Source organism: Myxine glutinosa, chromosome 1, assembly GCF_964187855.1.
Source record: "Myxine glutinosa chromosome 1, kmMyxGlut1.1, whole genome shotgun sequence".
Classification (NCBI taxonomy): Eukaryota; Metazoa; Chordata; class Myxini; order Myxiniformes; family Myxinidae; genus Myxine; species Myxine glutinosa.
In genome coordinates, this window is record NC_136261.1 from 6,274,952 (window position 1) to 6,300,536 (window position 25,585).

A 25,585-nucleotide genomic window follows, 5' to 3' on the forward strand; every position below is an offset into this window, starting at 1 on the left:
TTTTATTCGTTCGTTCTTCGTTCGCGATCACGCGGCTAGAAATGTATAATCTCTCCCCTGAACAACTATTTTCTCTCATATATTATAACACCCTTTTCTTCTTTTCCTACAAAAGGATGCTTTCGTCTTGCTCACCAAATCTATTCATTCCAAAATATATATATAATACCATCTCTTACAGTTCCTCCTTTCTACATTCCCTAAACTATCCAGAACTCCACCCCTCCTCCAGTGTCCTCAAACGTATTTTTGACTCGAAGGTCTCAAACTCATTTTGCAAAAAATGTTCGTTTCCCATGAATCGTACACTTTTCAAAATCCAATCTCACCCCTCCCCTCCAAATCCTCCCCATCACCCATCCCTTTCAAATCTCCCCCCTTGCCCCTTCCCTCCCCACTCCTAAACTCCCCCCACACCCCTCCCCTCCGAGACTCTCCCTCGCTCCTCCCCTCCTAGACTCCCCTCTCACCCCTCCTCCTCAAAGCATCCTCCCTGCTTCTTCCCCCTTCCAACTTTCACCTTAATCTCCCCAAACCTTCTGCCTCGCTCTTCCCCCTCCTCAAATAACACCTCACTGTGCCTCACCCAATCTCCATCAAACCTTTTGTCCACCCCATTCTTCCCTTTCTCCAAGCCATTCTGAAATCTCTGAAATCTCTGACACACCTTCAACAGCTCTCCCTACCTCTTCCTCCTCTTCCACATCTTACCCTACCCCTCCCCCCCCTGTTCTGGACCCGATGCTCCCCCTTCCTCTTCATTAACGGTATGGACCTCAAACATCCGGGGCCTTCGTTCAAACTTAACTGATCTCTCCATACAGGTTGCTTCTGTCAAACCAGACGTGATCTGCTTAACAGAAACTTTCCTCCTTCATGATGTCTCTGATTCCTTAGTATCTCTCCCGGGTTACTCCCTCCTCCGGTATGATAGACCTGAGCCTCGTCCTGGAGGTGGGGTTGCTATCTTTATAAAAAACTCTCTTCCTCACTCGCCCTCCACTGCCCTCTCTCCACCTCACCCCCAGGAATACCTTTGGCTACGGCTTCCCCTTCGCTCCCACCTTTTGTTCATATGTGTGTTGTACCGTCCACCAAACAGCGATGACTCCATCTACATCTCGCTGTCTGATAATATGGACCAACTTCTATCTTCCCATCCCAACTATCTCTTCCTCATATGTGGTGATTTCAATTGTCACCATGCCAGTTGGCTGGGTGTGGGTACCTCGGTCACCAGCCATGGCTCTTCAGCAAAGGACTTCTGCGACTCACTGGGACTGACACAATCTGTCAATTTCCCGACCCGGATCTCAGTCAACGGAGCATCTTCTCTTCTGGATTTGGTTATGACAAACTTCCCTGAAAATGAGATCTCGCGAGATCTCGATCGGGGCGGTCACGGATTTTCGAAGCTGTTCCACGATCTTCACGCACGCTCGAAGCTAAGTCATTGTCACATTTGTATTCTTGTCTAAACTGTTTATCTTACGTGTGTGTACCTTTTAAGTGTCCCTCGGTAGTTTTATCGGGTTTAATCTTTCATACCTGTAAAAAATAGTCGAGTATCTCGTGCCGCGCGCGGCCACGCGGCCTAGTTGTTGAAGCTTCCGACCTGGAGGCTTGGTTTCTCTCCGGGCATCCAAAGTGGTTATTTTTTCATTCGTGTGTTTGTCAAATTTCAACTCGTTACTTTATCGTCCATGCTTTATTGTTTGTTTATAGTTAGTTTTGGTTTGAATTCCCTTTAACTCGTAATTAATTAATCCTGTTCTGCGCCTCGTGTGCGGCCTTGTACCCCTGTCGGTGTTCGTTAACTTAAGTCCCCTACATCGTGTTTTGCTTGGCTCTCAGTTTTTCCCTTCTACACCGAACGTAATACTCTCTGTCTAACGTTTTAAATCCCCACCCCACCCCGCCCACCCCCCCCCCCCAAAAAACAAAAAAAAAACATTTATTTTTCCTTTCTCCACGTGTGCCGTTGTCTCATCCTGTACTTTCTGTCCAGGTGTATCGCGGTGCTTTTCGCCCCGCCCCCATTATCTCCTTGCCATCCACCTTTTGCCCTGTTCACGTGACTCGTGGTGGTCCCTCTCGGCCCTCCCCCCGTTGGTATTTCGTGCATATAAGATTGTTCACGGTTCTGTTTAAATATTATTTTAAATATGTTTAACCTTTCCCCTTCAGTGGTTTATTCAGTGGTATATTACAACATGCTGTTTTTCTTCCTATTTAAAAGGCTTTTCTCAATTTCCTCTCCAACTCATTCCACGTCAAAAAAAAGAAATTCAATATCTTATACGTCTCCCTCACTACATGGTCTAAATTCACATTCATTCCATCCCTCCTCCATCGTTCTGAATCGGATTGCTAACTTGAAAATCACAACAAACCCAATTTGTTATCAATGTTCGTCTTTCATTAATCATCCACTTTCTAAACTCCCCTCTTGCCCCTCCCCTCCAAATCCCCCCCTTGCCCCTCCACTCCTGAACTCCCCCCTTGCCCTTCCCCTCATAAACTCCTCCCTTGCCCCTCCCCTCCAAATCCCCCCCCTTGCCCCTACACTCCTAAACTCCCCCCTTGCCCCTCCACTACTAGACTCCCCCCTTGCCCCTCCCCTCCTAAACTCCCCCCTTGCCCCTCCCCTCCTAAACTCCCACCTCACTCCTCCCCTTCCAAACTCCCCCCCAACTCCTCCCATTCAAATCTCCCCCCATACCATTCCTCTCAAATTCTCCCTCCTCCCCCCTCCTCAAAGTTGCCTCCTCCCCACCTCGTCTCCCTTCTATCTCATGCCTCCACCCACCCCAACCTTCTACTGTCCCATGCCCCCCCTCAAACAACCCCTCACTCTGCCTCATCCCTTCACCACCAAACCTTTCATCCTCCTCATCCTTCCTTTTATTGGAACTCTTCTGTAATCTCTGACACACTATCAACTGCTCTCCCTACCTCCCCCTCTCATCCTTCATCTTACCCTACTCCTCCCCTCCCCTGTCCTGTACCCGATGCTCCCCCTCTCTCTTCTTTAACGGTATGGACCTCAAACATCCGGGGCCTTCGCTCAAACCTGAGTGATCTCTCCATACAGGTTGCTTCTGACAATCCAGACTTGATCTGCTTAACAGAGACTTTCCTCCTTCAAGATGTCTCTGATTCCTCAATATCTCTTCCTGGTTACTCCCTCTTCCGGTATGATAGATCTGAGCCTCGTCCTGGTGGTGGGGTGGCTATCTTTATCAAAAACGCTCTTCCTCATTCTCCTTGCACTGCCCTCTCTCCTCCTCACCCCCAGGAGTACCTCTGGCTACGGCTTCCTCTCCGCTCCCACCTTTTGTTCATATGTGTTCTGTACCGTCCCCCAAACAGTGATGACTCAATTTACATTTCACTCTCTGACAACATGGACCAACTTCTATCCACTCATCCCAACTCTCTCTTCCTCATATGTGGTGACTTCAACTCTCATCATGCCACCTGGTTGGGTGTGGGTTCCTCTCTCACCAGTCATGGCACCTCAGCAAAGGACTTCTGTGACTCACTGGGATTGACACAATCTGTCAATTTCCCGACCCGGATCTCAGCAAATGGAGTTTCTTCTCTTCTAGACTTGGTTATGACAAACTTCCCTGCTAATGTCTGCTGCTCTTCTTCTGCTCCAATCGGTTCTTCTGATCATGTGCTTGTCAAAGTGGACATCTCTCTGGCCATTCTCAGAGAGCCTCCTCAGCGTCGAAGAGTCTGGCATTTCACTCAGGCCGACTGGGATGGGCTTCAAGCAGCCATCAATCGTCTGGATTGGTCTCCCATCTCCACTGCCTCTGACATCAATTCTTCCTGGGAATTCTTCCAAAGCAAACTGATCTCTCTCATGCACAGATCTATCCCATCTCGTCTTCAGTTGTCTTACCCTTCCTCCCGTCCATGGTACACCGAATCTTGTGGTGAGGCAGTTGCCCTGAAACAACTTGCCTTTGCCTCTTGGAAGGCTAATCCAACTGAAGGCAATCTCAGTTCCTTCCACCAAGCTCGGAACAAGTGTGTGTCTACCCTCAGGAGTGCCAGGAAGCACTATCTCTCCTCACTCAAAAACGAACTCTCAAACCTGTCTCCTTCCTCCAAATCCTGGTGGCGTCTGGTCAAATCCGTTTCTGGTGTTTGTTCCCCCTCCATCCCCTCCCTTACCTCAAATGGCCACACAGTTGACATCGCACGTGACAAAGCCGAATGCCTCAACTCTGTGTTTGCCTCAAAATCTTTAGTCCCAAACCCATCTCTCTCTGTTCCCACCTTTCCCAGTCGAACCCAACTGCTCCTGGACTCTGTGTCCTTCTCTCCTGACAAGGTAGAGGAGTTTTTGTCTAACCTCGACTCTGATTCTGCAACTGGACCAGACGGCATCAGCCCACGGGTCCTAAAATCCTGCTCTGCCACTCTATCTCACCCTCTCTCTGTTCTTTTCACCCTACCTTTTGCTCAAGGTCATCTGCCAGCATCCTGGAAATCAGCAAACATTACCGCTTTACACAAAAAAGGTGCAAAAACAGATCCTTTTAACTACAGACCAATCAGCCTGCTCCCAATTATCAGCAAAGTCATGGAATCCATCATTGCTTCGGATATGAAATCTTTCCTCTTCTCCAATGGCTTGATCTCTGATCATCAATTTGGATTTAGACCAGGTCACTCTACTCTGCACATGCTGCTTCTCCTGTCTCAACAATGGATGGAGGTCCTCAATGCCAAACAGGAAATTAGAGCTGTCTCCCTCGACATATCACATGCCTTCGATACGGTCTGGCACCCAGCTCTGCTCACCAAACTCTACTCCTATGGTATCCATGGAAATCTCCATGCATGGCTTGCGGACTTCCTCTCTGGTCGTAGTCAACGTGTGGCCCTGAATGGATTTCTCTCATCTCCCCTTCCTGTTCAGGCTGGAGTTCCCCAAGGCAGTGTGCTGGGCCCTGTGCTTTTTCTGGTCTTTATCAATGATCTCTCCGACTCTCTGGAAAATCCTCTCTATCTCTTTGCTGATGACTGCACTCTCTGCCGCTCCATTCCTCTTCCCTCAGATCGGCAGTCTGCAGCCTCCTCACTCTCTGCAGACCTGGACAAAATCACAGACTGGTCAAACAAGTGGAACATGTCTTTCAATCCTGACAAATCTCACACTCTTACTATGTCTCTCCGAAAAGATCAACTGGACAACCCTCCCATCTACTTTCTCAACAATCCTCTCCAAGAAGTTCTGTCGCTCAAGCTTTTGGGTCTCACTATCTGCCATGATCTTTCTTGGGAAAACCACATTTCCAAGCTGGCCTCCAAAGCCAGTCGCCGACTGGGCATCCTCCGTCGTGCGAAGTCCTTCCTTGGCACACCTGAGCTCCTCACCACATACAAGGCTTTCATCCGCAGCTCAATGGAATACTGTTCCCCCCTCTGGGCTGGTGCTCCTGCCTCACACCTTGTTCGGCTTCACGCTGTTGAGGCCAAAGCTTTCAGAATCATTGGAATCTCCCGCGATGAAGCTATCTCTGAGGGCCTTTCACTCACTCACCGCAGGCAGGTAGGTGGTCTTTCTGTCTTCTACCGACTCCTCTCCAGCCTTGCTCCCCCAGCTCTCTCTGTGCTCTGTCCCCCCAATATTCCTTCAGGTCGCACAAGATCTGCCTGCATCCCTCTTATGGTTAAACTGCCAAAGTCTAGGCTCTCTGCTCACCTTCACTCTTTCATTCCCCTTTTCTCCCGCCTCTGGAACAAACTCCTCCACTCCCTTCAATCCCACTCCTCCTTCCAGGTCTTTAAAACAGCTGTTCACCACCATCTCTTATCTTCCCCCATCCAAAACCTTGATCTTTTCTACCCCCGCTAATTCACCCCAGAGTCCTTGCAGTGTTCATATGTTTTATTCCTCTCCCACCTCCCCCCAAGTCCTCCCGATGTCCCTGCTCTCAAATGTTGTGTTTGTGTCCTTCCCCCTCTTCCCCCTCTCTTTTGTGTCCTTCCCCCTCTCTCCCCATCTTGTCTGCCGCTCCCCTTGTTTTTTGTGTTTTGTGTGTCGGTTTGTCTTTTTGTGTGATTAATGTTAGCTCTTTCACGAGCCTCGATCTTGTATACAAAAATAAATAAATAAATAAATATAAAAAAATACCAGTTATCTGGTGCTCATTATCTATACCAGTTATCTGGTGCTCATTATCTATAGCAGTTATCTGGTGCTCATTATCTATACAAGTTATCTGGTACTCATTATCTATAGCAGTTATCTGGTGCTCATTATCTATACCAGTTATCTGGTACACATTATCTATACCAGTTATCTGGTACTCATTATCTATACCAGTTATCTGGTACTCATTATCTATACCAGTTATCTGGTACTCATTATCTATACCAGTTATCTGGTACTCATTATCTATACCAGTTATCTGGTACTCATTATCTATACCAGTTATCTGGTACTCATTATCTATACCAGTTATCTGGTACTCATTATCTATACCAGTTATCTGGTACTCATTATCTATACCAGTTATCTGGTACTCATTATCTATACCAGTTATCTGGTACTCATTATCTATACCAGTTATTTGGTACTCATTATCTATACCAGTTATCTGGTACTCATTATCTATACCAGTTATCTGGTACTCATTATCTATACCAGTTATCTGGTACTCATTATCTATACCAGTTATCTGGTACTCATTATCTATACCAGTTATCTGGTACTCATTATCTATACCAGTTATCTGGTGCTCATTATCTATACCAGTTATCTGGTGCTCATTATCTATACCAGTTATCTGGTACTCATTATCTATACCAGTTATCTGGTACTCATTATCTATACCAGTTATCTGGTGCTCATTATCTATACCAGTTATCTGGTGCTCATTATCTATACCGGTTATCTGGTGCTCATTATCTATACCAGTTATCTGGTACTCATTATCTATACCAGTTATCTGGTGCTCATTATCTATACCAGTTATCTGGTACTCATTATCTATACCAGTTATCTGGTACTCATTATCTATACCAGTTATCTGGTACTCATTATCTATACCAGTTATCTGGTGCTCATTATCTATACCAGTTATCTGGTACTCATTATCTATACCAGTTATCTGGTGCTCATTATCTATACCAGTTATCTGGTACTCATTATCTATACCAGTTATCTGGTGCTCATTATCTATACCAGTTATCTGGTGCTCATTATCTATACCAGTTATCTGGTACTCATTATCTATACCAGTTATCTGGTACTCATTATCTATACCAGTTATCTGGTACTCATTATCTATACCAGTTATCTGGTGCTCATTATCTATACCAGTTATCTGGTACTCATTATCTATACCAGTTATCTGGTACTCATTATCTATACCAGTTATCTGGTGCTCATTATCTATACCAGTTATCTGGTACTCATTATCTATACCAGTTATCTGGTGCTCATTATCTATACCAGTTATCTGGTGCTCATTATCTATACCAGTTATCTGGTGCTCATTATCTATACCAGTTATCTGGTGCTCATTATCTATACCAGTTATCTGGTGCTCATTATCTATACCAGTTATCTGGTGCTCATTATCTATACCAGTTATCTGGTGCTCATTATCTATACCAGTTATCTGGTGCTCATTATCTCTACCAGTTATCTGGTGCTCATTATCTCTACCAGTTATCTGGTGCTCATTATCTATACCAGTTATCTGGTGCTCATTATCTATACCAGTTATCTGGTGCTCATTATCTATACCAGTTATCTGGTGCTCATTATCTATACCAGTTATCTGGTGCTCATTATCTATACCAGTTATCTGGTGCTCATTATCTATACCAGTTATCTGGTGCTCATTATCTATACCAGTTATCTGGTGCTCATTATCTATACCAGTTATCTGGTACTCATTATCTATACCAGTTATCTGGTGCTCATTATCTATACCAGTTATCTGGTGCTCATTATCTATACCAGTTATCTGGTGCTCATTATCTATACCAGTTATCTGGTGCTCATTATCTATACCAGTTATCTGGTGCTCATTATCTATACCAGTTATCTGGTGCTCATTATCTATACCAGTTATCTGGTGCTCATTATCTATACCAGTTATCTGGTGCTCATTATCTATACCAGTTATCTGGTACTCATTATCTATACCAGTTATCTGGTACTCATTATCTATACCAGTTATCTGGTACTCATTATCTATACCAGTTATCTGGTGCTCATTATCTATACCAGTTATCTGGTGCTCATTAGCTATACCAGTTATCTGGTACTCATTATCTATACCAGTTATCTGGTACTCATTATCTATAAATACACTGCATAGAAAACAGAAAAACACGGGTAGACGGTGAACCCTCCTTGAGGTGAAGCCTTGCTCGATCCATGTGAGAGGCTATTAATTACATACTGTTTGAACGTGAGTTGGATCGTGAGTACGTATGTATTAATTACTTATTATTAGACTTTGACTACGTCTATTAATTACAGACTATTGGAACATACCTTTTAGACAGTTCGACCTTTAGAACTCTTTAGAGCATTTTCAACCTTTTAGACCCTTTAACCTCCTTGATCCCTCAACTCTTTAGAACCACTAACCCTATTTGACCCTATAGACCCTGTTTGCACCCTTTAGATCACTTTACACCCCTCAGATGATAAAGACCCCTTAGACACCTCAGAACTGTAGCTACTGTTGAAATATACCCTTTTAGACCTTTTGGACAATTAGATCCATTCAACCCTGTTTGGACCCTTTAGATCCCTTTACACTCCTTAGACCCTTTTAGACCCCTTAGACCAGTAACTACTATTGACACATACCCTCTAGACCGGCGCTTCCCAACCTGGGGGGCCATGGTGTATTTCTCGGGGGGCCATGGGGGTAATTTGAACCAAATAATTTCTGGGGGGCATGCCCCCAGACCCCCTAGCCTGCTTACACACGCTCCGCCGCTCGACCCTCGCGAAAGGGAGGGGGGTGCTGGGGATGTGCTCTGGGAGCCAAGGGGGCCATACACACAAAAAAGGTTGGGAACCCCTGCTCTAGACCATCATAGACCATCATAGACCACTTAGCTCCATTGACCTTATGGACTGCTTAGACCCCATGACCCTTTACACCTTTTAGACCATGAAGAACCATCAGGACTGCTAATGAAGATCCCTAAGATCCCCCATTAAGTTTAAAACCCTGAGACACTTAAGACCCCTAAGACCTTGTGGACCCCATTATAACTCTTAGGCCCTAAAACCCGATAGACCCCGTGGGACGACTACCGGTGGGCCACCTACCAGTGGGATACAAAATGTAAACTGTTCAGCCTTGGTGAGGTATGCGCTCTAGAGTGTCATTCTAGTTTCCTCCACCAGACAAGAAGTTATTGCATTTGGGTCGCTGTTTGGTTCTTGCAAAATCGAAGATCGCTCGACTTTGTTATTCTGTCTGTTTGTCTGTCACTCACCTGACTCTAAGGTCACAATTCCAAACCGATAGTCATGAAATTTTACCACGTTGTAGAGATAGTCACATCTGAGAAGCCTATTGATTTTGAGATCAAATGTCAAAGGTTATCTTAAAATTAAATTTCTAAAATCGTTGTGTTGGCATTGTTAGCACACTCACCTCCCAGCCACACACACCTCACACTCACATACACCTTCCAGCCATTAACACACACACCTTTCAGCCATTAACACACACACACACACACTCACACCTGCACCTCAAGCATCCCTTTACAACTCACACCTCAACAGCAAATACTGTAATACTCAACTATCACCTCAACAGAGAGCAAGCTTTGAGTACAGCGTCCTCTGCTGTCATTTTGCAGGTATACAGGCTGAGTCCCAGTGACTGATACCTGAAGATGGAGACTGAGAGCCACGGTTACCTGTATGCTTCACCCCATCACCTGTATAAAGAGGAGCAGTTCCAGATTTCAGGAGCAAGGTTGGGAGTGGTTGTGGGGAAAAGCAGAGTGGTTGTGGGGAAAAGCAGAGTGGTTGTGGGGAAAAGCAGAGTGGTTGTGGGGAAAGAGTACATGTGAATTGAAGAAATTGCACCGGTTTCAGAACGTATTCCATGTACACGGGATATGCGCTTTTTCCTCTTCATGGTCATCATTATCAATGGGAAACCTAATGTCCGCCCGGACGTTGTTCGAGTGTCCAAAGCAAGGTAAATCACGAAAACCCACACTTGGTGGGTTTGACCCAGTAACCCACAACTGGTAGGTTTGACCCACATTTACACCTTTGACCCACAGTAACTCACATCAGGTTGGTTTGACTCCCATTTTCACCTTTAACCCACAGTAACCCACATCGGGTGGGTTTGACCCACATTTTCACCTTTAACCCACAGTTATCCACACCTGGTGGGTTTAATCCACATTTTCACCTTTGACCCACAGTAACCCATATCAGGTGGGTTTCACCCACATTTTCACCTTTAACCCACATCTGGTGGGTTAGATGTATATTTCACCTTTATGTACCAGTAACCCATATCTGATGGGTTTCACCCACATCTTCACCTTGTTTATTATTATTTATTTATTTTTGTATTCAAGATCGAGGCTCGTGTAAGAGCTAACATCAATCACACAAAAAACAACAACGAACGGACACACAAAACATACAAAAAAGGAAGCGGGAGACAAGATGGGGAGAGAGAGGGAAGCACACAAGTACAGCAGAGAACAGGGGCATCGGGAGATCTGTGGGAGGGAGAGGGCTTGGGGGGGAGGAGGCATGCGAAGGCAGGGGGAGTTGTGGGGGGGGGGGGGGGAAGTATAAAATACATGGCCACTGCTGGAACTTCCAGGAAAGAAAAAAGTCGGTATTTCAAAAAAAACAGTGGGTTTGGGGTGAATTAACGAAGGGGGAGAAGAGATCAAGGTTTTGGATGGGGGAAGATAAGAGATGGTGGTGAACAGCTGTTTTAAAGACCTGGAGGGAGGAGTGGGATTGAAGAGAGTGAGGGAGTGAGGGAGAACAGCTGTTCCAGAGGCGGGAGCAAGCTATTTTTTTTAATTTTTTTTTGTATACAAGATCGAGGCTCGTGAAAGAGCTAACAGTAATCACACAAAAAGTCAAACCGATACATAAAACACAAAATAATGGGAGCGGTAGACAAGATGGGGAGAGAGGGGGAAGGACACAAACACAACATTTGAGAGCAGGGACATCGAGAGAAATGTGGGATGGAGAAGGCTTGGAGGGAGGTGGGAGAGGTATAAAACATATGAACACTGCAAGGACATCCAGGAAAGAAGTTCGCACGACGGAGGATTCCCAGTCGGCGACTGGCTTTGGAGGCCAGCTTGGAAATGTGGTTTTCCCAAGAAAGATCATGGCAGATAGTGAGACCCAAATGCTTGAGCGACAGAACTTCTTGGAGAGGATTGTTGAGAAAGTAGATGGAAGGGTTTTCCAGTCGGTCTTTTCGGAGAGACATAGTAAGAGCGTGAGATTTGTCAGGATTGAAAGACATGTTCCACTTGTTTGACCAGTCTGTGATTTTGTCCAGGTCTGCAGAGAGTGAGGAGGCTGCAGACTGCCGATCTGGGGGATGAGGAATGGAGCGGCCAATAGTGGAGTCATCAGCAAAGAGATAGAGAGGATTTTCCAGAGAGCCGGAGCGATCATTGATGAAGACCAGAAATAGCACAGGGCCCAGAACACTACCTTGGTGAACTCCAGCCTGAACAGGAAGGGGCGATGAGAGAAATCCATCAGGGCCACACGTTGCCTACGACCAGAGAGGAAGTCCGCAAGCCATGAGTGGAGATTTCCATGGATACCATAGGAGGAGAGTTTGGTGAGCAGAGCTGGGTGCCAGACCGTATCGAAGGCACGTGATATGTCGAGGGAGACAGCTCTGATTTCCTGTTTGGCATTGAGGACCTCCATCCATTGTTGAGACAGCAGAAGCAACATGCCCAGAGTAGAATGACCTGGTCTGAATCCAAATTGATGATCGGAGATCAAGCCATTGGAGAAGAGGAAGGATTTGATATCCGAAGCAATGATTGATTCCATGACTTTGCTGATAATTTGGAGCAGGCTGATTGGTCTGTGGTTGCTAGGATTTGTTTTTGCATATTTTGTGTAAAGCGGTAATGTTTGCTGATTTCCAAGATGCTGGCAGATGACCTTGAGCAAACCTATTAACCACATCGGCTGGGTTTGATCTATAATTTCACCTTTGACCCACCATAACCCACATCTGATGGGTTTAATCCAGATTTTCACCTTTAACCCACATTTGGTGGATTTGACCCACATTTTCACCTTTGACCCACAGTAACCATTGAATCATTGGAATGGGAGGAGGCATGCCTCTTCCCTTGGAATCATTGGATCATTGGATTTCAGAATCATTGGAATCTCCCGCGATGAAGCTAACTCCGAAGGCCTTTCACTCACTCACCACAGGCAGGTTGGTGGTCTTTCTGTCTTCTACCGACTCCTCTCCGGCCTAGCTACCCCCAGCTCTGTCTGTTCATCACCATCTCTTGACCAACGAGGGCCCCTTTGGTACACAGATCCACCACACTTACAAAGACCAATCACTTTTATTTACACAACTCATATTTACAATCATATGTGTACACCAACAATTATTCAATTCAATTATTCAAGAAATAGTTCAATAAATTGTTGTGGAATCAAACGCAGGTCTCTTGCAAAAAATGAGGCTTTATTGAACTATTTCTCATACCATTCCTACAACACAAGAATACAGATTATTAGTTCCATAAAAGGCAATCAAAGCATACATCTCTTTCTAGTTCCTTGCAAGCAAGCATTTACGTACCTGTTAAATCTCAGCAGTCTACAGCGCTGGGATACAGTATGCCACCCCTTGCGCACTGAATGGACACAGTTTATATAAGCTCCCTCAAGGTCATCCCTTCACGTGGATAATCTCTTCACTCAACTTGAGACATTACAACATATTTCACCACAACCACTCTCAACGACTTGAGCAAGACCGGCAGCGTTACGCATCTGTAAAGGAAGAGGAAATTGAGGAGCACTGCTCTCAACATCTTCAACAGCAACGAGAGCGTCAGGCCTCTGCAAGGGAAGAGGAAATCAAGGAGCACCACTCTCAACGACTTGAGCAGCAATGAGAGTGTCACCACCTCTGTAAAGGATGAGTAAATCGAGGAGCACCACTCTCAACAACTTGAGCAAGACCAGCAGCCTCATGCCTCTGCAAGGGAAAAGGAAATCGAGGAGCACCGCTCTCAACGACTTGAGCAAGACCAGAAGCATCACTCCTCTGCAAGGGAAGAGGAAATTGAGGAGCACCGCTCTCAACGACTTGAGCAAGACCAGCAGCGTTACACATCTGCAAGGGAAGAGGAAATCGAGGAGCACCCCTCTCAACGTCTTCAACAGCAACGAGAGCGTCAGGCCTCTGCAAGGGAAGATGAAATCAAGGAGCACCGCTCTCAACGACTTGAGCAAGACCAGCAGCATCACACCTCTGCAAGGGAATTGGAAATCGAGGAGCAACGCTCTCAATGACTTGAACAGCAACGAAAGCGTCACGCCTCTGCAAGGGAAGAGGAAATCGAGGAGCACCGCTCTCAATGACTTGAGCAAGACCAGCAGCGTCACGCCTCTGCAAGGGAATTGCAAATCGAGAAGCACTGCTCTCAATGACTTGAGCAAGACCAGCAGCATCACGCCTCTGCAAGGGAAGAGGAAATCGAGGAGCACAGTTCTCAACGACGTGAGCAAGATCAGCAGCATCATGCCTCTGCAAGGTAAGAGGAAATTGAAGAGCACCGCTCTCAACGACTTTAGCAAGGCCAGCAGCATCACGTCTATGCAAGGGAATTGGAAAACGAAGAGCACTGCTCTCAACGACTTGAGCAAGACCAGCAGCATCACGCTTCTGCAAGGGAATTGGAAATCTAGGAGCACCGCTCTCAACGACTTGAGCAAGACCAGCAGCATCACGCCTCTGCAAGGGAAGAGGAAATCGAGGAGCACCGCTCTCAACGACTTGAGCAAGACCAGCAGCATCACACCTCTGCAAAGGAATTGGAAATCGAGGAGCACCACTCTCAACGACAGCATCATGATGCCAGACAGCACAGACATGCACGCCATAATCATCAACAACAATTCCATCAGGTGGCATGACAGTATGACATCGATGAACTCGCTGACATTGATCTTGCAGTGATCGAGTTAAATTGTGGTCTCATGGAAAAAAGCTGCGCCCACTGTGATGCACGTATGTGGATGTGCATGTGGGATTGTTGAAGGTAAATGTTGCACTTGGATTCCAGACCCGACAGAGGGAATGCAGGCAGCCATCAAGAAGATGAGGGAGATAAGTACCAATTTGAAGGAAGAAAGATTGGATAGAGAGAAGTGGGGGATAGGAGCCTGGTTGGAAAGTATCTTCGGAGGTTGGGGGGGCCAAAATAGTTCATTGGCTGATGGTTTCCGTGGGACTCCTCATCACGATCATCATTGTTATTGGACGCTTGAAAGTGTTGATCCGTGTGTGTATCAGTAAGTTTTACGATGCAGGTACAGGTGAACAAAACATGGTGGTCCGGGAACCGGAGGAAGATGTACGAGATATCCTCATAGATGCATGAGACATCCCTGTACGAGAGCCGCCACCTCCCTACTCCCACTCCGCCTTGCCCTTAACCCTTGCCCCCAATTCAATGGAATCATGCCCAACCAGCCTGATAGCCTATATCCAAGCGTTAACTAAACAAACCATGCGTGAGCTGGAAACACCTCTGGAGCAAGCCGACAGTTCCAACTCAAGCGAACGCGAGTGGCGAAGATTGTGTAATGTCAGCCTTGAAGTCAATCACTATCTGTGCGTGCCAGAAGAGGTGATCATGTGCGAATCCTAAAGGGGGAAGTTTGTCAGGGATTTCATGTTCAGTAATGTCCTGACAAAGGCAGCAGTGGTCCATGCAGGAGAAACCAGTGTGCTATTTCCGGGGCAGCCCAGATTGTACCCTGAAGCAAAGACATATGAGATACTGCAAATGCAAGAGGAAACTCCTCCACCTTATCGGAGGAATCCTGCATGACAGGCACCCGCATCTGTCATACAGGAACAACCTATAGCAGCACCCGTACCTGCCATACAGGAACAACCTATAGCAGCACCCGCACCTACCATACAGGAGCAACCAAAGAAGGGCCCGCACCCGAAGAAGGGTCGGAACAAGTAGGGGTGGTTAGTTCTATTCATCAGGTGAAAGATGGAAGGAGTGGTTCATCTGGAACTACTGCCCAAGAGGGGGAAGTGGGGGGGGGCAGGAATTGGGTCTGGGACAAGTAATGACTCAAACAATGGCAGAGAGAGAGGACCAGTCAGTGGCATTGCCAAAAGAGAAAGCCTTCAGTCCACACAAGAACCAGTTTTAGCAACTTCAAAATACTTTACAGAACACAGCTATGATTTGAGAAGTAGGGGGCCTGTTGGGAACATGCCACCACCTGCTTAGAGGATGAATTATCAGGAGAAGGATCTTGAGCAGTCTGGTGTTACCAATCTTGCTCAGCGACAATTTCCTGGGGCAAATCGACAAGAACCAGACCTTATGTACCGACCTTGGCAGATATATGAACTTAAGGCATTGCAGAGCAGTATGCCATCCATCAAGACCAATCCAATTCAATTCGCAGATGAATTGCGATTGGTTGTGGAAACGCAACTACCAACTGCAAGGGACATGGAAATACTTCTGAAATGGATCATTCCTAATGCCACAACGTTGAGACAGCTAATGTCAACTGTGCAATGGGTACTGGCAGAAAATGGCAGAGTAGATATGGACTGTGGTGAAATTATATCCTAGTTGCGACCCAGGTGCCATTACCACGACTGACCACTACTTGGCCACTATAAGAACTTGGCTCCGAAGTGTGAAAGGCAGTCCTAGGACATTTATCATGCTTTATCCACGTGTATGCTTAGAATGGTAAGGGAACTACATTGCATATCGCTTGCTTGTGTGCTTGAATGTGATACTCTTTCTTGCTTATATGATTGCCGTATATATACACTATATATGTGTATATATATATATATATATATATATATATATATATATATATATATTGTTGCGGAGATGAGGACTGTATTTTTTTGATTGTGTGCTGTATTATTATTATTATTGTTTATTCTGCGCCCCCCTGCCTCCGGAGCTGTGTAAAGGTGAAAGGGCATCCCATAATTAGTCCACAAGCATACACGTCAGCCAAATAATAGAATACCCCTGTTGATAGTTATCTCTTATTCTGTGTTTTAGGGTAAGGCTGTGTCTCCCATTAATTGAAGTACTCCATTGCACCAGTGAAAGAGAATAGATCCCCTTTCATTCCCATCCCCAAAATCTCCATTTCCTTTAACATCCCCTCTCGTCATTGCCAAGCCTCGATTGCCAATTACCTCCCCTCCAAAACCACCATTGAACATGTGCTCGGACCGGGGAAGAAAGGCGTGCCCGCCCGTCGTCATCAAGGGCGGAGCCAGAGGGTCGCGCGACCAACCAGGGCCGAGGTGAGCACCCCGATGGGCGTGTCCTGAAGGCCGGCGGCTTAATCGCCGGAGGCGCTATAAAAGGCGCGCACGCAAGAAGCAAGTGAGTTGGTCATCAGTGGAGGGTCAGTGGTTGCGTTGGTTGCGGTAAGAAGTCGGTGGTGAGAAGTGGTGGCATCGAGTGGTCAGTGGTTGCATTGGTTGTGTTGAGTTGTCGGTGGTGAGGAGACACCAGGGCCAAGAGAGAGAAGGTTCAAGGTCAATTACCAGCAGTTGCGCCAGAGACGGCAGACGCGCCCTGAGGTGAGCCAGAGAAGCAGCTTTGGCTCCACAAGCAGCGTTGACTCCACCAGGCAGCTTCAACCCGTTACCCCGCAGGGACCAGATAGCGGTGGCATCGGTGGCCGTCGAGGTCCAGCCGACGTCCCGTGCGGGATCAAGCCCGAACCATCTGCCCCAGCTGAACCTTCCCATTCCTCCTTCCAGCATTCATTCCTTTCCTCCACCCTTCTTGTGTACGTGAGTTTGTTCTGTGTGTCTTGTCCCTGGGTATTAATTAAGCTTGTATAAGTTAATAATTGCACTGTGTCTCTGATTCTTCTGTATATTATTTTATTATCTTTCCTTCTCCTTGGTTACTTTGAGCATGTAAATAGTAGGAATAAATTTAGTAGTATTTCCAACCTTTTTGTCTTCTTCTTCTTCTTCTTCACATCCGTGTCGCCTTTGTCTTTTCCCTATTGAATAGCTGCGGGGCGATCCGGCCAACGTTTGGGTGGAATCGGGTTCTAATCGGGGAATAACTGTTCGGTCGCGGAGCCTTCACTCGGCAAAGTAACATCTAAACCGCGATCAGTAACAATTGGTGTCGGGAAGTGGGATCGGACCCGAAGCGCGCTTAACGCGCTCAAAATTACAAGCTGCTGGAAATTTGTGTTGTTTTACAAAAACCCGAATTTTGAAATCGCGCCATGGCTGGTCAAGGCGATCGGATGCCGGTGGGTGAGCTAGAGGAGGGGTTAGGGGTAACCCAGGATCAAATGGAGGGGAGCAATGAGGAGGCGGTTGAAGGAGTATCAGACGCACAAGATGGCGTCCTCGCGCACGTGGGTGTAGCGGCACCAAATTGCGCTGCGCCCGTGGTCGCGGCAGCCGAGCCAGAGATACCAGGGTACATGCGATTTTTTATGGACCAATTGATGGCAAAAATGGATGCTCATAGTGAGCGAATGAGGGACGAAAGGAGGGCTCAGACTGAGCAAATTGAAGCAACAACGAAAGGAATGAGGGCCGATAGGGAGAAAAGGGAGCAGAGGGACAGAGACCGCAAGTTGGGTGAAAGGGTCCCAGGGGTGCATGAGGAGGTAACGCGAGTCGAAAAGCGCTGGTTGAGCGAAGCGGAGGAAAGCGCGGGTACAATGACAGGGGTAGAAATCGCGACCCGGGGTTTGGAAAAGCCGGCGACCGCTGAGGTAGAGGAGGGTGTTTTATTAAAACCAGCGGTCGCCGAGGTTAATAAAGAAAAAGCAGTGCTGGGAATTAAAATTGAAGAGATGACGGAGGTAGCCCGGGAATTGCAGGGAGAAATGGATTATGTACAAAGTCCCTGCTCACATCACGATGCTGTGCTTAACCCGAATGGAAGTTTGCAGGTTCGCGTGGAGAAAAGGATCCCCCAGGTGAGTCGTGCTGTATATTGTGCGGGGAGATTTTGTAAGAGGATGTTTGGCGACAAAAGAATTTTCGCGCGCTTGGGATCGAGGAAGCATCCGGGCGTTGGTGAGGGGTCCCGTGTGAGTGGAAATGGCACGCGTGGGAGAAAAAAGTGTGCGTCAGCGAGTGGGTGTGCTATAAAGTGTGGGAGTGAAACCGAGTGCGAGCGAGAATGCACGTCGGGGTGTACGGAGTGTACGTGCGAGGGTGAGAGTGACCCGGGGAGTGAGTTGGTGGTGGAGCGGGTGCGAGAATGCACGCTTGGAATGGTTGAGGGTGTGCGAGGAAGCACACCTGAGTTGGTCATGGCGCGAGTGTGGGAGAGCCCATCTGAGCGCGTTAGTGGGTGGATGCCAGAGTGCACGCCCATGGTGAGTGTTACGGAGGACGTAACGGAGGAGAGGTGTGGACCAAAGTGTGCGCAAGAGTGTGCGCGAGAGGTGTGGTGTGTAACAGGGAGAGCGTTGGTGGAATGTACGGACGGCGTTGGAACGCCGGGTTTTGTGAGGGTGAAAGGGGTAGCGTATGCGTGTGAGCATGCAAGTGAAGCGTCGACGGTAACCGGGTTAGTGGTTAGGGCGACGGATAGCCGATGCGAGCACTCGGGGCGCGGTGTGCTTTGTTGGGTGCGAGGCCCGGCGCGGATCGATGCTGCGTCGCTTCTCTTCGAAGCGTCGTTGCCGATTCGGGCTTGGCCCCGCCCCGCACGGTCGAGTCCGGGCCTTGGCGGGCGAGGCGACCGGTCCGGTTCAAGGGCGAGTGGGAGGAAGCGGAACGGTGCCCCCTCGCGGGGACGGGGTTCCGACTGAGGGAGATTGAGCCATCGGGCCCGGGACCGCAAGGTGCCGCGCCGAGATGGTGCGTGGAACCTCGGTCCAACCAAACCACCTCCCTTGAACCGAAAGCCGGACGGATTCAACCTGCAGGCGACCAAACCACCCGAATTCATTGCTCGGCTTTACGAACCGAGTTTAATGATGTCATGACGCACCGAGGCTAGGATATAGCGGACTGTGATGATGATGGTAGTGATTTGATACGAAATTTATAATAGTGGGTAGAATTAGCAGTAAATGACAAATTTTTGATTGGTTGGATTTGGTGAGCAAAATTGATAGTAGGACCTCCCCGATGTGGTGGGATGGGCAATCCATCATCCCTCACCCCAAAGTGGGGCAAATGCGCTATAGCTTATGGGGTGTATGGCAGTGAAAACTAGCCCGGGTGGGTTAGGATATTGTGTGTAGGGATCTAGCGAAGATGACATTAGGTAACGTTAAGGTTAGTTAGTGACAAGGATACCTGTAGTGGGGACGCAGGTAGATTAGAGTGGATGATAATGACGTGGGAGCGCAATAGTTTAAAGGGGCGACTGGGAAGCGCAAGTTTCAGAGGGGAGTAGTTAGCTGAGATGATGCCGTGTGTTTGAGGATTGAACAGGTGTGATTGCACAGGTGTGCAACTGAACAGGTGTGTGGAGCAGTGCATGAGTGAGTGAAGATGATTGTGTATTGTGCTGACCAAATGGTCTAGGAAGAGGAGGAGGGTGCAGGTGGCACCAGGTATGATTGCACAGGTGTGCAACGACAGGTGAATGGAGGACAGGTGTATGGAATAAATGGTATGGAGTATTGGAATGGATGGTCGTGGAGTGAGTATGGTGGAAATTGTGGAGTGGAGTGGATGGTGCGAAGGTGTGAATGGGGGAAGAGTGGACCCCCATCACGGATACCCGGGGCGGGTAGAGTAAGTGTTAGGTAGAGGGTACAGGTAAATTGTGGTTGGATATTGGCATCTGTGGTGCGGGTGAGAGAATGGTAATTGGATGGGTGCATTAGTGTTGTGGAAATGGCTGGGCGTGTAGCCTGTTAGTGTGTGTAGTTGGTTTGGGCACTCCACCACTGTGAGGATGTCGGCCAGGTGAGGCCGCAGGTGGGCTCTGGGAGCCGGTAGTAGTTGTTGTGGATGGGGCCCGAGGATCCGGAGGACGGACCCGGGTAGCCCAGTGCCAGAGGGCACCGAGTGGGGTGACAGAGCCAGGAGGGGCTTTCCCCAGTTAGTTAGGTTAGGGTGAGGAGCTAGGTAAGCTTGGGTGGCAACTGCAGTGGTGGAGGTGTGCAGGTGGGTAGACCTGCTGGGAGAGCTACACGTCACAGCCCAGAAATTGTGCGAGGGCACCGGGAGATGAATCGGGGGAGTGAGACCCCAAATTGAGAAGCACCACAGTTTGGTCAATGGGAATTGGTTTTTAGAACCCATAGTGTAAGTTGGCCAATGGATTGGCAGGGAGAGACCCCGGGTAGTGTAAAGTGTGTTAAAATCATTTCGAGGATAGTTAGGATGAAGGATCTCCTCGCACCATCTGCATCCACTCACCTGAGGTGGCAGGTACTCCACACCATGCCATGTTTTGATTATTTTTTATGATGCAAATGTTTGGATTGTGAGACGCATCATGACGTGGGTGTGACATTGTGCTTTGTTGTTCCATCTCTTCCTCCTTATGAGGATTGATGACGAATTGGGTGATGGCAAATTTTGGATAGAGGGATTGTGGTGACGAACTTGGTATAGGAGAAATATGGGGAAGACGTGACAGTAGTGACGAATTTGTAAATGGGTAGATTTTTGTACATATGGGGTAAGGGCAAGGGTAGTGTAGGTGACAGGGGGGTGACGTACGGTAGGGACGAGCTTTCTCATTTCGCTCTCCGTACGCATTTCGCCTTGCATTGCCTTATTGATGTGTACCCTTGTGACCTTACCCCTCGCTCAATTGTCTCTTTTGTCTCCCACATGACCTGTGCGCCATTGGGCGCCGAGGGGAGCGTGCGTGAGTCCTCCATTGTGCGCCCGGAATTCCCAGAACCAGCTGTCTGCATCGATGCACCACATTATGGACCACATGTCTGTGGCCAAGCACCACTTATGGACCCCATGGGTTGGGGGCATGGCCCCTCTGCTGGAACTGGCCATGAGGCACCGACATCTTGCTGGCGGACCTTGGCCACAGGGCACCGATGCCCCACAGGTGAACCACACGTAGTCGGCCCTGTGGGCCATAAATAAAATAAATAAAAATGGACACATTGGGTGCAAGTTTTAATACAAATAGGCCGCCAGTAAGCAAAGCAAAAGAATGACAACATCTGGAAGACCAAATAATAATAACCAGCAGAGGGAGCCGAAGAGCAAGAGATCACCTGCAGGGTTAGGGGTTGTTGATTTTATTTTTATTGAACATGCATTGAACACTGATGAACTATGGTGACTGCACCGATTGGTGCTTGAGGGTGCTTGTATTGGTGCGTTTTCGGGTGCTTTCATGGTGCGTCGATGTAGAGCAGACTGTCTCCCCCCCAGAAAGAACAATCACAGGTCCTGGGTTAGTTTTGTAAATAAAAATAGTGTCATTGTAAATAATGCTTCCCACCGTCAGTGTATAGTTTGAAGACCATTCCGCAATTCGGTTAACTGTGGGCGTAAGTCTGTTAGGCAGGGTGCAATGGAGCAGCGGGACACATTTATTTATGTTTTAAAACTGTCGCACTCAGGGTCAGGTTAAAAGTAGAGGGAACTACACCTACGTGTCACACTAAATAAAAGTTGTAGGCCCGGAACGTGCCTAAGAGGAGGAGGGTGCAGTGTTGCGGAGATGAGGACTGTATTTTTTTGATTGTGTGCTGTATTATTATTATTATTGTTTATTCTGCGCCCCCCTGCCTCCGGAGCTGTGTAAAGGTGAAAGGGCATCCCATAATTAGTCCACAAGCATACACGTCAGCCAAATAATAGAATACCCCTGTTGATAGTTATCTCTTATTCTGTGTTTTAGGGTAAGGCTGTGTCTCCCATTAATTGAAGTACTCCATTGCACCAGTGAAAGAGAATAGATCCCCTTTCATTCCCATCCCCAAAATCTCCATTTCCTTTAACATCCCCTCTCGTCATTGCCAAGCCTCGATTGCCAATTACCTCCCCTCCAAAACCACCATTGAACATGTGCTCGGACCGGGGAAGAAAGGCGTGCCCGCCCGTCGTCATCAAGGGCGGAGCCAGAGGGTCGCGCGACCAACCAGGGCCGAGGTGAGCACCCCGATGGGCGTGTCCTGAAGGCCGGCGGCTTAATCGCCGGAGGCGCTATAAAAGGCGCGCACGCAAGAAGCAAGTGAGTTGGTCGTCAGTGGAGGGTCAGTGGTTGCGTTGGTTGCGGTAAGAAGTCGGTGGTGAGAAGTGGTGGCGTCGAGTGGTCAGTGGTTGCGTTGGTTGCGTTGAGTTGTCGGTGGTGAGGAGACACCAGGGCCAAGAGAGAGAAGGTTCAAGGTCAATTACCAGCAGTTGCGCCAGAGACGGCAGACGCGCCCTGAGGTGAGCCAGAGAAGCAGCTTTGGCTCCACAAGCAGCGTTGACTCCACCAGGCAGCTTCAACCCGTTACCCCGCGGGGACCAGATAGCGGTGGCATCGGTGGCCGTCGAGGTCCAGCCGACGTCCCATGCGGGATCAAGCCCGAACCATCTGCCCCAGCTGAACCTTCCCATTCCTCCTTCCAGCATTCATTCCTTTCCTCCACCCTTCTTGTGTACGTGAGTTTGTTTTGTTTGTTCTGTCCCTGGGTTAATTAAGTCTGTATAAGCTAGTATTTGCACTGTGTCACCTGCGTCTTATGTGTTGTAAATAAACTTGATTGCTCCTTTTTGCTTGTGTGTGTACAATAAATCCAATTACTCTTCTGTCCGTCTTCTCGTTTTATTCCTTTTCCTCTTTGCATTTCGTCATTTTAGTCTTTTCCCAGATTGGGCAGCTGCGGTGCGATACGGCCAACGTTCTGGGTGAATCGAGTGAGTCGTGAGTTGGTCGTCAGAGGAGGGTCAGGGGTTGCGTTGGTTGCGGTGGTAAGAAGTCGGTGGTGAGAAGTGGTGGCGTCGAGTGGTCAGTGGTTGCGTTGGTTGACGTTGAGTTGTCGATGGTGAGGAGACACCAGGGCCAAGAGAGAGAAGGTTCCAGGTCAATTACCAGCAGTTGCGCCAGAGACGGCAGACGCGCCCTGAGGTGAGCCAGAGAAGCAGCTTTGGCTCCACAAGCAGCGTTGACTCCACCAGGCAGCTTCAACCCGTTACCCCGCAGGGACCAGATAGCGGTGGCATCGGTGGCCGTCGAGGTCCAGCCGACGTCCCGTGCGGGATCAAGCCCGAACCATCTGTCCCAGCTGAACCTTCCCATTCCTCCTACCAGCATTCATTCCTTTCCTCCACCCTTCTTGTGTACGTGAGTTTGTTCTGTGTGTCTTGTCCCTGGGTATTAATTAAGCTTGTATAAGTTAATAATTGCACTGTGTCTCTGATTCTTCTGTATATTATTTTATTATCTTTCCTTCTCCTTGGTTACTTTGAGCATGTAAATAGTAGGAATAAATTTAGTAGTATTTCCAACCTTTTTGTCTTCTTCTTCTTCTTCTTCACATCCGTGTCGCCTTTGTCTTTTCCCTATTGAATAGCTGCGGTGCGATCCGGCCAACGTTTGGGTGGAATCGGGTTCTAATCGGGGAATAACTGTTCGGTCGCGGAGCCTTCGCTCGGCAAAGTAACATCTAAACCGCGATCAATAACAATATATATACAGTGGAACCTTGACTTACGAGTTTAATCCGTTCCGTGACCGAGCTCGTAACTCAAATTGCTCGTATCTCAAATCAAATTTCCCCATTGAAATGCATTGAAATGCTATTAATCCGTTCCAGCCCGCCAAAAACCACACCAATTTTTTTTAAAATATACAGTATATATAAAAATATCTCGCGCTTTATATTTCACCTGTATGCAGCATACAAGTTGGCAGGATGGCCTGGACTGGAGGTACGCACACTTGACTCTAAAGTCTAAACTGTCCAGCCTGGGTTTGAATCCCGACCCAGCTATAACCTGTCATGGGTGAATCACAGGCAGGGTGATTCATCAATGGGTGTACCGCTAAACTGGGCGCCCCGTTTGCGTCCCATTAGTTGTTGGATGTTAAGGATCTCACCGTGTTTTCCACAAAGAGAAGGCGAGCTATCGCCGGCACTCTGAACAAGTTGACGGCAGAGATACTGTACTTGCACGGCATGATAACCACGTGTCGCACGATCTCTTGTCATGGTCCACAAGATTATCACAGAGAGGTGCAGCTTCCAGCGTTTCGAGATCTGATCCAGGCCTATCCAACGAGACCGGTCCCAGCGTTCTAGGCCCGGTGGTTGTCTCAGACGGACCCGACAACGGCAGTGTTCGTTTTAACTCGATTCGATTCGAGCGCCGACGTGCCGGCGAACAAAACCGGTCATATCTTTTGAACGCGTGGCTCGATTTTTACAAAATAAACTTTTTCTTGAAGGTCTGAACCGTGCGCTCAAAACGATACCGAGTTTGACCCTGAAAGAGCCGTTTTGCGCCGGCAAAGGCGCCTTGTGTGACGTGAGGACCACGTCGTGCTGCATAGATTATCATAAATTATCATATCATTATCGGCGGCGTTATATATCATTAGCGCTATACGACAGAGATACTGTACATGCACGGCAAGATAACCACGTGACCGGGTGGCGAAAGCTCGTAACTCGGATCTCGGCTCGCATCTCAAAGCAATAAACTGCCAGAGTGACGGCTCGTATCTCGAAAAACTCGTAAGTTGGGGCACTCGTAAGTCGAGGTTCCACTGTATATATATATATATATATATATATATATATATATATATATATATATATATATATATATATATATATATATATATATATATATATATATATATATATATATATATATATATATATATATACATATATATATATATATATATATATACATACATATATATATATATATATATACATATATATATATATATATATATGATGGATCCGTGACTTAGGACTCAAGACTCATGATTGAGAGAAGGAACAACTGAGATATTTATTTGATTCATCAAACACACAAGCTTGTGGAAAGCAAAATGCTTAAAACTGAGGCCCACAAGGACCAGGATTCCAACATGATGCTCTGAAATAATTCGGTCGAGTTTCACTTTATAAAGGGAATATTGGGTGTGGTTTTTGCTCTCGAGACAAAGGAAAGACAGAGTAGTCTCCAAGGTCATTTAAGGGTCAAACAACATGTTGACTACTTTCTAGAAACCTGATTTTTGGGGGAGTTCAGCAAGTCGTAAAAATGTCAAACATGAAAGTGATATAACGCAGTCCTTTAAGGGGGACTGGGAAAGATAGGTTGGTCTTCACAGAGGGATTATATCATCAGGG